A 16614-nucleotide genomic window follows, 5' to 3' on the forward strand; every position below is an offset into this window, starting at 1 on the left:
GATGGCTGGATGGCATCACTGACTCGATGGACGTGAGTCTGGGTGAACTCCGGGAGTTGGTGATGGACAGGGAGGCCTGGTGTGCTGCGATTCATGGGGTCATGAAGAGTTGGACATGACTGAGTGACTGAACTGAACTGAACTGAAAGTCACAGGCTTCAACCATCCAAAGTTTGAGTGTTAAAGTGGAACTATTAGTAACTATGCCAGAACAATAGGCATAAATTAGAACCTAGGGCTTCAATCTGTTCAGTATAAGATAAAAACATTTGACCTACCAGCTGTTGAAGCTGTCCCCCCAGAAATAAAGGATGAAGAGCCATTTTTACCTGTAAGTCAGTTCAGTTCAGTTGCTGAAACCTATGAGTCAAGCTTATGATAACTATTAACTTTCCAAACTAATACCTAAATGACATCAGGGTGTGAACAATTCTACTTGTTCACCATTGCACACCTGGCACGCTGCTGAATAACTATTTGTTAAATAAATGAATGAATGAATGGACACAATTTCTTTGAATTCCAGGGGTGCAGGAATGTAGGTTTGTGTTATATTATTCTCAAAAATGCTTTTGGATAGAGAAAGGTCTTTCAGAGACTCACTTTGTTTTTCAAATTAATATGTGAGAATAAATAAAGCTAAAGTTTAAGGAACAGTTTTCTTAAATCAGGTCATGTTTAAAATTCTTTATTTCTAAACCTACCAAATATTAACAATTGTTTTGCAGGAATCTAAACTCGATTAATTTGTAAATGTGGTGATTCTTAGATGGTTTTAAATACTTCAATAATATATATGAAATTAATATATCTGAAGCCTAAATTAATTTTCAATTAAAAGACACCAAATTATAATCCTGTCTGGCTTTTTTATTAAAAAAATATATTTTTTGTTATAGTTGATTGACAATATTAAGTAAGTTTCAGGTATAAAATATAATGATTCATAATTTTTAAGGGTTATACTTCATTTTACAGTTATTATAAAATATTGACTATACTCCCTATGCTGTAAATAGTTTTTTTATGTCTCAGGATCTAAATCCTCTTAAAAATATACATATTTAAATCATGAAATGTGAGAATTCTTTAAACTCTTTGACATCTTAATTTAGATCAGATCAGATCAGATTAGATCAGTTACTAAGTCATGTCCGACTCTTTGCGACCCCATGAATCGAAGCACGCCAGGCCTCCCTGTCCATCACCAACTCCCAGAGTTCACCCAGACTCACGTCCATTGAGTCAGTGATGCCATCCAGCCGTCTCATCCTCTGTCATCCCCTTCTCCCCTTGCCCCCAATCCCTCCCAGCATCAGAGTCTTTTGCAATGAGTCAACTCTTCGCATGAGGTGGCCAAAGTATTGGAGTTTCAGCTTTAGCATCATTCCTTCCAAAGAAATCCCAGGGCTGATCTCCTTCAGAATGGACTGGTTGGATCTCCTTGCAGTCCAAGGGACTCTCAAGAGTCTTCTCCAACACCACAGTTCAGAAGCATCAATTCTTCGGCACTCAGCCTTCTTCACAGTCCAACTCTCACATCCATACATGACCACAGGAAAAACCATAGCCTTGACTAGATGGACCTTTGTTGGCAAAGTAATGTCTCTGCTTTTGAATATGCTATCTAGGTTGGTCATAACTTTCCTTCCAAGGAGTGAGCGTCTTTTAATTTTATACTTACTATGTATTCCCATATTCGAAAGGTACTTACTACTAAAGAAATGATTATATCATTGCAAAGTATTTTGGGAGATGCTTATCCAAACACAAGCCATGACAACAGAGGTCAGCTGGGATGCTTGACGATTTCTGCTAGCCACACTGATGAAGCCCACTGGCCTTGTTGAGCATCAGTGAGATAGAACTTCCTATCATATATCTTATGATTGTCTTCAAATCTGCATAAATTACCCCCAAGACTAGTTACAAAAATCCTAGGTCCCAGTGCAAAATGAAAATGTAAGACTCTTTCAAAATGTTAAGGATTTCAAGACCAAAACAGTGAACAAGAAGCCATAGGGCCCTACTAAGCATGGGGTCTTGTGTGATTACACAGCTTGTGAGCCGGGTTATACCCTTGTCTAGATTTAGAGACTGCAACTTCCAGGTCAGCTGCTGGATTGAGTTTCATATTTGCCTCTATTCACTCACTCATTCACTTACTTTACTCTCTTTTCATTAAGTCCTATAAATCTTTGTTTATGAATATATATTATTTTATATACTTTGTTTTGTTTTGGTAACATTTTCTCTGTCTGGTGGATCATAAAGCATATCCAGATATAAAACTTTATAAGCTTTTGAAAAACTTTCAGAAATTTTTTCTTACATCTGCCACCGTTTTAATGCCATTCTTTTCTAAGGACTTTAATCGGTCATTGTTTCCAGCTGTCATCATCCCAAAACCTCTGAAGAAGGTCAAGAAATGATTTAAGGACTTCCCTCATACTCCAGGGATTAAGACTTGGCCTTCCAATGCAGGGGGTGTGGGTTCGATCTCTGGTTTAGGAACTAAGATCCCACATGCCTCGCAATCAAAAATACAAAAATGTAAGACAGAAGCAATATTGTAACAAATCCAGTAAAGACTTTAAGACTGGTCCACATTAAAAAAAAAAAGAAAAATCTTTAAAGAAAAAGGAAATGCTAACCAGTTCCAACTTTACGGGTCTCTTCTCTCCTCTTACCCCGTCAGTGTCTCTGCTTTCTCTGTTTTCTGTCTTGCCTTTCTGCAAAACTGTACTACACAGATACTACTTTGCAAGCCACATGGAGGGCACTAAAGACAAATTCTTACTTTTGAAAATTGATTCAAATATTTAGCATCTATGCGTGTGTGCTCAGTCGTGGACTGTAGCCCATCAGGCTCTTCTGTCCATGGGATTCTCCAGGCAAGAATACTGCAGGGGGTTGCCATTTCCTCCTCCAGGGGGTCTTCCCAACCCAAAGACTGAACCCTTGTCTCCTGTGTCTCCTGCACTGGCTGGTAGATTCTGTATGACTGAGCCTCCTGGGAAGCCCCATTTAGCATCTATAATTTTTGCCTATTTCTTCATACTTCTGCTCTAGCATTTCCAAAATTCTCAATAAAAATTCTCAAATTTCTAACAGGGATTTAGAGGACTTTCTGTTCTCTTTGCTGCTGCTGCTGCTGCTGCTAAGTTGCCTCAGTCATGTACGACTCTGTGTGACCCCATCCCTGGGATTCTCTAGGCAAGAACACTGGAGTGGGTTGCCATTTCCTTCTCCAATGCATGAAAGTGAAAGTTAAAAGTGAAAGTGAAGCCTCTCAGTCGTGTCCAACTCCTAGTGACCCCATGGACTGTAGCCTACTAGGCTCCTCCATCCATGGGATTTGCCAGGCAAGAGTACTGAAGTGGGGTGCCATTGCCTTCTCCACTGTTCTTTTTAGATAGGTCAAATTTGATGCTTACAATAACTGAGGCTAAATATATCTTAAAGGAGAAAAAATTCTGTCATAATAAAGAATTTTTTTTTCTTCCAAACACTGGATAAAATTTAGACTATCAAACACAACCTTTAGTTTGAAATTCCAGCCCATAAAATAGCAATCCTCCAAACTTAATTGAAAGTCATATCTTCTCCCTCTCAGTTAAGACCTGCCGGAGGAAAGGGCCTGAGACCACAGAGGTGAGGGCTGAGGGTGGAGTCCTCTCCACCTTCTCCCTTTTTAGAATCTGCTCCTGCCCTTCCTGGGTTGGAATTCAATAAGGGAAGAAATGTTAAACTGGGCAAAGAAAAGTCCTCATGTGACTGAAACTGACTCATGGGTTTGTAATCTGTGAGCCTGGCAGCTACTCAAGTTAAGCTTTGGTTCTTTGGAGGACCCAATCAGGGGGCCTCTCTTCTGAAGATCCCTTGACCCAGGAGAAGACATCTCTGTTTTGGTCAATTGCTTTCTCCTTCCAGCCCCCAGATATCTTGAAATGTTTTCAGCTTCTCTCCACTGGTACCTGTTTGCCCCTCTGGGAGGTCTCAGTAGTGATGGACAGGGAGGCGTGGCGTGCTGCAGTCCATGGGGTCGCAGAGTCGGACACCACTGAGTGACTGAACTGAACTGAAGTCTCAGTGAACAAAACTAAAGCTGATCCTACATGTATTCTTTGTTATGCTTCTCACTTCTGCTCATTTTTCTGCTTGATAAACTCTGAGAATATAGGTTGCCTTACATAGCCATCATAAGTAAATGTTTCCATGTCATCTTTCTATATTTCTAAGACTAGTTTGGGGCAGAAATGAACTATAAATTTTCATAGAGGGGAAGTTAGCATCATGGCTTCTTACAACTCCAGGCAGGGAATAACATGATTGTTGGAAAGGAAGGTAGGTTGGAGAGAATGTTTGTTCTTCTACCAGCAGCACTTTGTGGAACTGTGTCAGCCTCATCAATGTCGGGAAAGACAGTCATCTTACCAACACTTAAACTAGAGTTACTTCACATGGTCAAAATCAGTAGCCTTTAGGCCCCACCCCGCAGGGCTGGTTGAGTGGTGTTTGACCTAATTAGAGGTTTTCCGCTTAAACACTTCAAGATGTATATCAGGAAAAGAGCTTGCCTTCCTTGGTAAAATAATTCAGAACTGCAAGCCAATTACATACTTCTATTTCAAACACAATATAGGTACCTCTTTTCAAATTGTAATATCAGTAATTATATCACCCAGCTTTCTCTGAAAGATTTTAATTCCTAGTGACTAAAGAAAGAAATTCTTGTTTCACTGTGATATTTGTTGGGAAAGCTGTAAGCCCTATTCAAAGTGAATTTCTCTGGGACTCCTACAAAGAACTTTCATTTTACAAATACATGCTATGTTTATAGATTACATGATTTAGCCACTTTGCTTAACCAAACAATGGAAGTAGATATTTGCTTACCTATACTTTTAAATTTTATTATTATTTATTTAGGGGATGAACTACAGGCATTTTTTTCTTCACTTTTAAATCCTACTATAATATGAAAACATCAGGGTAGTCCATGGAGCCCAAGTTAATTCCTAATTCTTCTAGGTAATTAGTGAATACATATTGTTACATGCCTAATTGTATTGAGATAAAGGGCTTGCCACACCAAACAAAGCTGTGCATTAAGCTGACAATCTCTGTCCTTTATTTTTCATCTTAATCTTTATTTGATTCATTTTACTATTAAACTGAGTACACATTGTTACAGAGCGACTAAATAAAACTAAGAAATTAGACTCGCTTCTTGTTGTTCAGTTGATCAGTCGTGTCGACTCTTTGTGACCCCATAGAGTATGTAGCATGCCAGTCTTCCCTGTCCATCACCAACTCCCAGAGCTTGCTCAAACTCCTGTCCGTTGAGTCGGTGATACCATCCAACCATCTCATCCTCTGTCATCCCCTTCTCCTCCTGCCTTCAATCTTTCCCAGCATCAGGGTCTTTTCCAAAGAGTCCGTACTTTGTATCAGGTGGCCAAAGTATTGGAGCTTCAGTTCAGCATCAGTTCTTCTAATGGATATTCAGGGTTGATTTCCTTTAGACTCACTTCTTAAAAGTCAATTAAAAAAAATGAACTCAAGTCTCTTTAATGCTTTGTGACGCCCATATTTAAATTTGAATAGAACTAGTACCAGAGTATCTATGGTATGGCATCGTCTCCAATTTCAGAACCCTCATCCAAAGAAGCAGTGCTGAAAGCTTGGCCCTAGGTGATTCAAAGGATGAGATGAGATGATCTATACATTCATTTGGTAGCTTCAGTCATTTGAAAGAGTGCGCAAAGTCACTTGGGTGGGTTGGCTGGGAAATGGTGATGCAATGTCTCTGCAGTTATATATGTTGGCCAGTTCTTTGTCTTATAGAATCCCACTGAGCTTCTCTCATGTGTAAAAGCAAGGAGGAATTCAGATTACTTAGTGTTCTGACTCAACCTGCAAAGTCAGAAGTTTAACTTAACCTGTGTATTTTTCATTACTTGTGGAAGAATATTGTTCTTTTCCTGACATAAATTTATGTTAAAATCAATTTTGAGAAGACATTATGCTTTCAAATATGTCATCAGGGTGCAGCATAGTAAGTTGAGCCCACCTGTCACAGCTTGTCTGGAATATAATTGGGTGAGCTCTTGTAGCAAGAATGAAATTCATCGTGTCGCCACTGGAAAGGCCTATCAAAGTCTCCATTTGTTTCACTATATCCTTGCCTGATCAAATCCACTTGAATCTAAAATTTTCTAATTCCAAGGACTGACACGATGACAGGAAACAGCTGGTAAAAGGCCCCAAGACGCCTTATGCTCTTTCATGTAATTACAAGCAGCTTTCTAAGAATATTCGAAGGGATTACTTACAATTATGGTTCATTATGATATCATAGATTTCCCCCCCAGAGTGGAGAGTCAAAATGTATTAACATTGTTATTGGAGAGATATTAATGCCAAGTTTCTTTGTAAGAACAAATTGGAAAAACATTTAAGGCAGTATAAATCCAACTCTATTAGATGTGCTCTTTTGCTTGTATTCAGGGAGGAATTATCGTGAAGCTAAGATTACATGTATGTAATTTGAAAAACTCAGTGCCTGCCACCAGAATACTCACTGAATCAATCAAAATTATTTTTCTTTTGTGTAAATGACTTCACATGTTATATATTACCTCATAAGATTCCTACATCAACTGTATGAGGTGACAATAGCTTGTATTTTATTTGATAAAGTTGATTCTTAGTCTTCTTGTTATTTGCTCATAGTAACAGATTAGTCAGTAGAAAGAAAGCCAGGTTTTCTAGCTCCAAATTCAACTTTTTGCCTTAAAAAGGAATAGGAAACAGCATTTTTGAAAAACCATTTTTACAGCAGGTTGTTCTTTAGTGGTCTGCACACAATGAATTACTACATGTTCCTACTCATTGAATTTTATTAATAATTTTATAAAAATTGAGTGCCTCATTGACACCTGTATTGAACCATGGAAAATTTATGTAAAATTCATTATGGAAGAAAAGATATATCATTTTAATTCAATTTTATCTAAAATTGAAGCATGGTTAGACTAAATATTAATAGAAGAGACTTGATTCATTGCTGTTAAATATTTCATACTCCAATAAAAATTCAATGTTGTTCTCCTGGGAGAACAACTGAAAGGCCATATCAATATCTTTTATTGATATGGTCTGTCAGTACTGTAAAATTATTGAGCATTATCTGTTATTAAAATATATATATATATATATATATACAACATTTTTGGAAAAGGTAAAATCATATTCTCTACCTAAATTAAATGAATAGTCATATGAAAAAGCAAATGGTAGGATTTTATAATTCTTAAATTAGATCATCTTTGTTAGAATAGTTCAATAATATTAGCAATACCACTCAATGAAAGGCATTTGGTAGCAAATAATAAACTGACTCAAGATAGCTCATGTTATAAAATAGGAGCAAATATTAGAATGTATGAGTTGATCTTATACAATATTACAACAGAAAATACAGACAATCAAATTTGTGGAAAAATACATAACACTGATCATCTTTTTATATCTGCCTTGCTTCCTCTTACTGAGGGACACTTTCCCTCCACTTCTCTATGAATGTGGCTGCATACATAACACTGACCATCTTTTTATATCCGCCTTGCTTCCTCTTACTGATGGACATTTTCCCTTCACTTCCCTATGAATGTGGCTGCAGAAAAGCCCCTGATTTTAAGTAAGCAGAAACATATGACCAGCTTTTCTAAACCTGGCTTAAAACATACCCGAAAAAAATTATGATTGGCCAAACTCAGTAGTGTCTTCCTTTCCTCGAAAAGGAAATTTCAGGGTTATATATGAAAAGTTTGATGACCAGCTCTTGTTCCTATGGTTAAGAGCAGAGAGAGGCTTTGCACAAGTATTTATGGAATAGGAAGAAAAGCATCTATGACTACATGCTGTTCTACGAGTTGTAAAGTTACTCGGGAACAACTGTCTTGGCTACTTTCAAGGAAGATTTTTTTTTTTTCTTTTTTGTTAACATTTTATGCCATCAAACAGGAAAATTGCTGTATTTCTGCTTTGTTTTGCCTTTTTTCCTATTGTTTTTACATTTCAGTTGAGAATACTAATTCATACCACATCTTTAAAACTATATAGACATCGGTAATGTTTGGATTAAATTAGTAAAAAAAAAAATTTCTGAGGCACATGCATGATAACGTGTTAGGAACTTTAGAAAAGAAATGAATTAGCAAAGGGTGCTTTACTCTCCAAAGATTTGTTCATTCCTGGTGAAATTGTCTAGCTTACCAACATGCCAGGCATGATCAATATAATATTCATTGCTGTCCTTTATATTCATCCATAAAACACCCTGAGGACAGTAAACAGTCTACATCAGAGACAGCTGGTTAACCACCCAACATCCAGTTCCTCCTTCCTCTTTATAAACAGGCATTCATATTGTTGGAGGTGCCAATGAGCCTAAAACATTGCTCTCTCTGCCTCCTTTGTAGATCAAAGTGGTCAAGATACATGAGCACAAGCTTGAGTGGGACTTCAGAGAAAATTCTTTCAGAAGCTGTCTTCCTGGGCCATTCATTCTTGCCATAACTGAATAACTAAAATTGGACTTGCCCTCTTACCCTAAACTCTAAAACTCACTACTCCCAATTGACACATAAAAAATGTATCCGGTGGCCTTTCTGATGCATTGAACAATGAACCTAGCAGGACTGTTATCCTTAAAAGAAACACTGGAGATGATTGCCAGCTTTTTCCAGGCTCTATGAATGGAGGGACTTTCTCACCTTGCTGCAGAGAGGTGGAACTCACCTAGAATGGTAATCTCACTGGGCTAGAGAGGCAGGGATGAGAATTTCAGCCTATGGTAGAGTTCAGTTTCGGGGGCCAGGATATCGTAAAGAAGGAGTGGCCCACACAGAGGAGTGGACCCAGAAATCTGATGGAAGTTCAACATTGTCCTGTGGCCAAAGTCTTGACTCTCCATGTGTAGGCTGGGACTCCACAAAGCCTAGCAGAGTAGGCTCATGGATAAGGGACAGCAGTGGCTGCATGGAACTGAGAAGCATTGGAATTTCAGTCCAGTCAGAGTGGAGAGACCTGAGAAACTCAGGTGTTCAGTTGACATCCCTGAGGCCCTGCATTTGGAGTGAGAAACCCTTCATCCTTCATATTCTGGAACTGTTCAGTGTGAATTTATTCACTGATTATTTTGTTCATATTTGTTGAACAATTATTTTAGGCCAAGACCTGGGCTTATGGCAGAGAAAGTTCTTGAACTATTTGAAATCCCTCATTGTGACAGGACCTGACAGAATAAAATAAATGAGGCCAGTAAATGCAAGGCCTTCTCCAGGAGTGATGCAAAACCTGTTATAATAATTGGACACTGTTTTTCAATGTCTGTCTATAATATAAATGAGGCTTCCTTGGGAGCTTAGCAGTAACGAATCTTCCTGCCAATGCAGGAGGCATGGGTTCGATCTCTGAGTCAAGAAGAGCCTCTGGAGAAAGGAATGGCAACCCACTCCAGTATTCTTGCCTGGAGAATGCCATGGAGAGAGGAGCCTGGCGGGCTACAGTCCATGAGGTCGCAAAGAGTCAGATACAACTTAGAGACTAGACAACAACAAATAATATAAGTATGTGGTATCAGAAATAAAGCAAATGTATCCCTTTATTTATGTCCTGATGGCAGGTACTGAAAAATTTGAATAATTTTAGAGCTTATTTTTACAAATAAAAATACACCTTTGATTCAGTAAGTAATTTCTATTTACTTAGTCCTTAATTCCATTTGATTTTTTTATTTTAAGATTTTAAATAAAAATGTACTTACTAGTCAATTAGAACATTGTTCAGAAACACTCAAAAGGGTCTTCTTGTGATAATTATCTTCATTTCTTAATAGGAGTAGCTGCAGGGGATTATAGAAACAGTGAGATATCCTTAGGAATGTGAATAAATGATAGGGATATTTCAAATCAGGCTATAGAAGTTTCCATTAATGTTTCATTTTTCCCACCAGTTGAACAATAAATTGAACATCAATTTTTGAGAGATTTTTAAAAGATATTTAAATTAATTAATGCAAAGTCTTTGTACTCTTATTCATTAAGTATATTTGGAGTGTTATCATCATGCTAAAATAGCTATTAGGAAAAATATATTAAAACAAAATGCATGTGAACAATTCACTAAAAGCCATACAAATGCTCTGAATGAATTCAGATCTCTGAGTGAAATCCGAATGACTATCCAGAGTGTGGGGGCTTCCCAGGTATTCAAGTGGTAAAGAATCCACCTACCAATGAAGGAGCTGCAGGAGACACAGATTCAATCCCTGGGTTGGGAAAATCCCCTGGAGAAGAGCGTGGCAACCCCCTCTAGCATTCTTGTTTGGAGAGTCCCATGGACAAAGGAGCGTGGTGGGCTCCGGTCCACGGGGTCACAAAGAGCTGGTGAAGACTAAAGTGACTGAGCACACACATGCATGCATCCAGAGTAGAGAGACATTAGGCTGCTAACGAGATGACACACGCTGAACAGACAGAAACTCTGGCGATATGAGTCAGGAATTCAGACAGAGCACAGTAGATATCTTTGTCTATGGGTTCTGGGGGTTCATCTGGGAACTCAGAGGCTGGATTTTGAAGGCTCATTGACTTACCAAAGATGTCTGTCAGCTGACACATTAGCTAGAGAGGTTTGATAGAGTTGCTGCTGCTGCTGTTGTTCAGTTGCTCAGTCGTATCTGACTCTTTGCAACGCCATGGACTGCAGCACACCAGGCTTCTCTGTCCCTCAGTATCTGCTGGAATGTGCTCAAATTCAAGTCTATTGAGCTGGTGATGCCATATCCTGACTATATGTCCTGGGCATCCTCACAACATGGAGGCTTGTGTCCAGGGAAAGTGTCAGAAGAGATAGAGAGACCCTGGAAAATGTATCTTTTTAATAACTCAGATTCGAAGAAGTCATACAGGATCACTCAGTCACACTCCATTGGCTGGGGCAGTAACAACCAGCTGGCATTCAGAGGGGGTGGGGCGTGGTGAGGAGGTAAGTTATATTGTAAAAAGACCACATGTGATTGTATATGCACCATATGCCATATCACAGTAGGCTTAAAAGTTACTTTTTTAAATATCTTATTCTCTTCATTAAAAAAAAAAAAAAAAATCCCTGTCACTCCTTAAAGAGATGTTTACCAAAATAAGAGACATCTGGTGCTAACCAAGGTATAAACATATAAAAAGAAGTTACCTCTAGTCCCAGTCATTGAGAACTTCATTCTGTAGAAGAAGAAACACATAGGTGAAAAATTAACTAGTGTGACTTTATCACTCATGTTTTGAGAGTATTAATAAGGTAAAGTGAAAATAATGGAACAAAATATAGACATATAATGCCTTACTGATGAGAACTTCTGGAACATGGTTGACCAAGTCATGATCTTTTCTTTGCAAATTACCAGGAACTCCAGATGAATCTAGGGTGTAAATCGGTACAATGCATTTTATATATATATTCTCATGGGTGACACCCTGTTTATGGTTCTCTACCCTTTTAGCCATTACTGCTCAGCCTAGAGATAGACCCTTGTGAGACAGTGGAAAATACGGAATAGTTTGGTTTCTTCCCCTCATCTCTAGCACAGACTGCCTAAAACTCTTGCAAATTGTTCAGAGCATTTTTTGTTCTAATGAAGTGGCTCTAATTGGTCTCCTGGGGTCACAGGAGACCTCCAATTTGTAGCCAAATCAGACAGAAGTTGTGGGTAAACTGGGTGCCTGATGCTTGAGATTGGAAGGGGCAGTCTTTGTGGGGCTGAGCCTTTTAGTCTGTGGGGTCCATCACTATTTTCAGGTAGATAGTGTGAGGATTGAGTTAAACTGTTGGACATCCAGCTGTTGTCTCAGATAGTTGCTTAGTGTGGGGAAAAACCTCACATATTTGGTATAAGGAGTATCAGGAGTAAAGTGTTCTGTGTGAGTAATAAAGGAGAAACACCTACTACTGCTAGGAGGGAAGAGGTCTACCTTCTCCACCCTTGACGAAGGAAGAAATATTTGGTTCCCAGCAGTCAATCAGATTGTCCCTCATTTATCACAATTTGTACACAGAGATAAAAGCAATTACAAGGTGGGGCAACGTCCTAGAGAAAATGTCCACAAATTTTTACCATGTATGCACCCAGAATTACCCTGATTTCCACTTTTCCTGAAATCTGGGTGTTCACATTTTCTTTTCCTTGTGATATCTCAATTTTGTATGTACTTGACACAGCTGTGTGTGTGTGTGTGTGTGTATGTGTCTGTCAGTTTTATAGTTCTCATAAAAAATGTCTTGTCTTAGACCATCATTAATGAAAGGTCTTCTAGCCCAGCCACCCCTTTTTTTTTCAGTTTGTCTTAAGCTAGTTGGCATTAACGGAGAAGGCAATGGCAACCCACTCCAGTACCCTTGCCTGGAAAATCCCATGGACAGAGGAGCCTGGTAGGCTGCAGTCCATGGGTTTGCGAAGAGTTGGACACAACTGAGTGACTTAGCAGCAGCCGCAGGCACTAAATTTAATCATATTTAATTTTAAAATGTATTGATACATATTTTACATTTACAATTATTACTTTAAGATTGAAAATATAAATTTTAATGTTTTAATTAGCTGCTTACATAATTCATATATATGTCTTATATATACATATATCTTATGTATATATATATTTCTCTCTATATATGTCATATATATATGTCTTTGACATTTACAGAAATAACTCACTATTGATAGGCTAAAATATACAATCAATTTCTGTGGATAGGATTTTGTACAATCTGTTCGCTTTGTTTGGAAATAAATTATCCATCATTTTATTAATTTGCAGACAGAAAAAGATAAGGAAAAAACATACCCTGCATTTAAAAACTATTTCTAGCTATTACTTATACTTTAACATTTATGACTTGAATCCCTTTAAAACTTACAAATTTTAGTGTTAAATACTGGCTCTGGCAAATCACAAATCTTCTGCATGAATAGTTTCTCAGCTTTGAGCATTTAAAAAAATAGACCTAAAAATATTACAGGGGCTTTTGCTTTTGTTTTTCAGAGTTTTTTTTTTTTTGGTCCTCTTAAACCTCTAAGAAGTTCACCAAGTGTAAATAGAGATCAGGCAATACAGAAGTCCTGAAGCAAAACCTGCTTAATTCTATATTTTGATTTACAACAAAAATGTCTCTATGCATAGGCTATTTTTTTTAATCCTTTTTTTTTTTTTTTTTACTTCTGTGTCTATGAGATTTATTAACAAGGATCTACACTGAGTGTTGAATTCATTCAGATTTTGTCTGTCGGATGGAGGAAAAGACCCATTTACATTCACACATGATGTTATGCGTCTTTTGCCTTGTAACTACTGTTGATGTTAAACCAGACCAATTAAATGTGTTGACTTTACATTCACAATTTCTACTAATAAAGTATGACCCCAGAGATCCATGACCTGGAGTAATTTATAATTGGCTACAGCATAAATTTGATTCAAGCATTTTGAAAGGCTGGTGGTAATGCAGTTAATGAAGAAGCCCTGCTGACTGCACTGCAACCACACCTCAAGGAAAGCTACTCCTTGTAATTGCGGTTTATGTGGCAGCTTGGATAAAGTGAGAAAACCAAGCATTAATGCTGTTGCACATATTTCCAAGAAGAAAGCAATTGGTAGTGCTCACTAAAGACATGAAGAAAAAGTAGAGAGGTCAAAGAAAATGATGATTATAGTAAAAAATGAGATCTTTTGCATCAAGAATATTACTCTATCCTTGGGCTTTTCTGTGAATTGCTGTTGGAATCAGAGATGTAATCATATTGAAGTTTCTTTTTTTTTTTTTTTTTGGTAAGACTATTTTTTAGATAGTAGTGTATCTTTCATCAAATGGTACATAATGCCTGGTTATCTCTCTTTTGGGATGTCAGAGCCACTGCTCTTCAAAGCAAGGGATTGCAAATGGGGCTATTTTTCCTATTTGTGAAATACTTTAATAACTAGAGACTTTCTCACATTTACTCTCTGGTTATCTACTGTGTATTTTCTATAGAAGAGACAGGATCAACATATGATTTTTTTTTTCTCTTTTAATTATCTGTTACAAAATAAAGAGTTGATTTCACAGCATCTTCAAAAGGAATCCATTAGATTTTATGTGTGGGGCATCATTTTAAAATCATGGAATTTAAACACAGTTGATAGGTTTAAAATCTATTGAATTTTTTGTCTGTACTGAAGTGCACATAATTCCTTCTTTGACTAGTGGAAGCCTATTTATATTGACTCCTGAATCTTTTTGACGTGACTCCAGAAGTAATTGACAGTTACTTGCAATCTGATAATATTAACAAAAGATGACCCCAAGTCATCTCATAGATATAATGATCTAGGCCTAAAGTTACTTGTTTTTCTAAAAAAATCCTGGTTTGTTTGTTTTAAATGAATCTCCAACATTTTAATTTGAGTTCTAGTAGAGTTATTTATGGACTTCTCTGGTTGCTCACATGGTAAAGAATCTGCCTGAGATGGAGGAGATACGGATTTGATCCTTGGGTCAAGAAGACCCCCCTGGAGAAGAGAATGGCTACCCACTCCAGTATTCTTGCCTGGAGAATTCCATGAACAGAGGAGCCTGGTGGGTTACAGTCCATGGGGTCACAAAGAGTCAAAAACGACTGAGCAACTAAACTTTCATGAGAGTTGTTTATGGCTACCAGCTTCATCATTATTTCTAGGCCCCTCAGTGATTTGTGCTATACCACAACATGGTAACACAATGAGCATGATCCAGATCATGGAAAACTCCATTAGATAATTAATCTGGTGAATGATTATTTTAAATGTGGACTAAACTCCAGGCATATTTGATAATCATGGTAAACTAATGCTTAGCAAACATCTCAATTTAAGTCTTCTCAACTCAGTCAAGCATTAGAATAGAGCCTGGAATTGTAATTTGGTGTATTTAATACTTTAGAAGGTTTATAACAAAGGATATCATCAGTTTAAAATTACAGAAGAGTGAAAAAGTTGGTTTAAAACTCAACATTCAAAAAACTTAGATCTGGTCCCATCACTTCATGTAAATAGATGGGGAAATGGAAACAGTGAGAGACTTTATTTTGGGAGGCTCCAAAATCATTGCAGATGGTGACTGTAGCCATGAAATTAAAAGATTCTTGCTCCTTGGAAGAAAAGCTATGACTAACCTAGACAGCATATTAAAAAACAGAGACATTACTTTGACAACAAAGGTCCATTTAGTCAAAGCTATGGTTCTTCCAGTAGTCATGTATGGATGTGAGAGCTGGACTATAAAGAAAGCTGAGCACTGAAGAATTGGTGCTTTGGAACTGTGGTGTTGGAGAAGACTCTTGAGAGTCCCTTGGACTGCAAGGAGATCCAACCAGTCCATCCTAAAGGAAATCATCCCTGAATATTCATTGGAAGGACTGATGCTGAAGCTGAAACTCCAATACTTTGACCACCTGATGCGAAGAGCTGACTCATTGGAAAAGACCCTGATGCTGGGAAAGATTAAAGGGCAGGGGAAAAGGGGACAACAGAGGATGAGATGGTTGGATGGCATCACTGACTCAATGGAGATGAGGTTGAGCAAGCTCTGGGAGTTGATGATGGACAGGGAAGCCTCACGTGCTGCAGTTAATGGGGTCACAAATAGTCTGACATGACTGAATGACTGATCTGAACTGAACCTTAGATGATATTATCCCTTGATGAATATTATTGTAGAATAGTTCCGTACCATTGTGTGTGTGATAAACTGTTTAACAGTGACCAGAAGATTAGACAGCACTGAAATTCCACATTTTTCTGTGTTTACTACAAAAATAACTTCTCACTCACCCTGAGTCAGCACAGTTTATTTTTCAAAATTGTGCAATCTAAGAAGAAATGCAACATTCAGGCCTATAACTAAACATAAACAGTAAATTGTTTTCATTTTTTTCAGCATTGTCCTTAAATACTGTTAGCCAGTGCTGTGGGGGCCCTCTTCTCTGTCTTGGCTCCTCAGTCTAACCTGAGGAGGACCTACAGATTTCCAAAATATGTCCATGACTCCTGGTGTCTTTCACCCTGAGAATGTTCTCTGGCCTCTCCAGCCTACAAAGCCAGTGTGAGGGGCAGTCAGAAGTGCCAGGAGGCTAACCCTCAAGAAGCAATCCCTAGTCAATGAAAGATGAGAGGATCAATACTCCTCTTTTCTTGTTCCCTTCTTCCAGTGGGTAGCTTACACATTAACCCACCTTTTACTGGGTTTCTTCCCTTCCCTGTGAGAACCAGAACAATCACACCCCTTGATTATGTAAGACCAAGAACTTAGACATCACCCTTATCAGTTATGCAATGAAGCCACAGAATATCTTGTGACTTGTATACACATTCTTCTTTGCTTAGATTTTTGCCTGGCTTGGACCAAGTTGTCTTAAGAAATCAACCAGTGCAAAGACTTGTGTTCCACCCTAAGAACCTCTGAGTCAAACCTAGTAGTAATATATATTGTACAATCATTTTTCTAATGATACAGCATTCAAAATGGTTTATGTAGTGT

Source organism: Bison bison, unplaced genomic scaffold (assembly GCF_000754665.1).
Source record: "Bison bison bison isolate TAMUID 2011002044 unplaced genomic scaffold, Bison_UMD1.0 scf7180017864084, whole genome shotgun sequence".
NCBI lineage: Eukaryota > Metazoa > Chordata > Mammalia > Artiodactyla > Bovidae > Bison > Bison bison.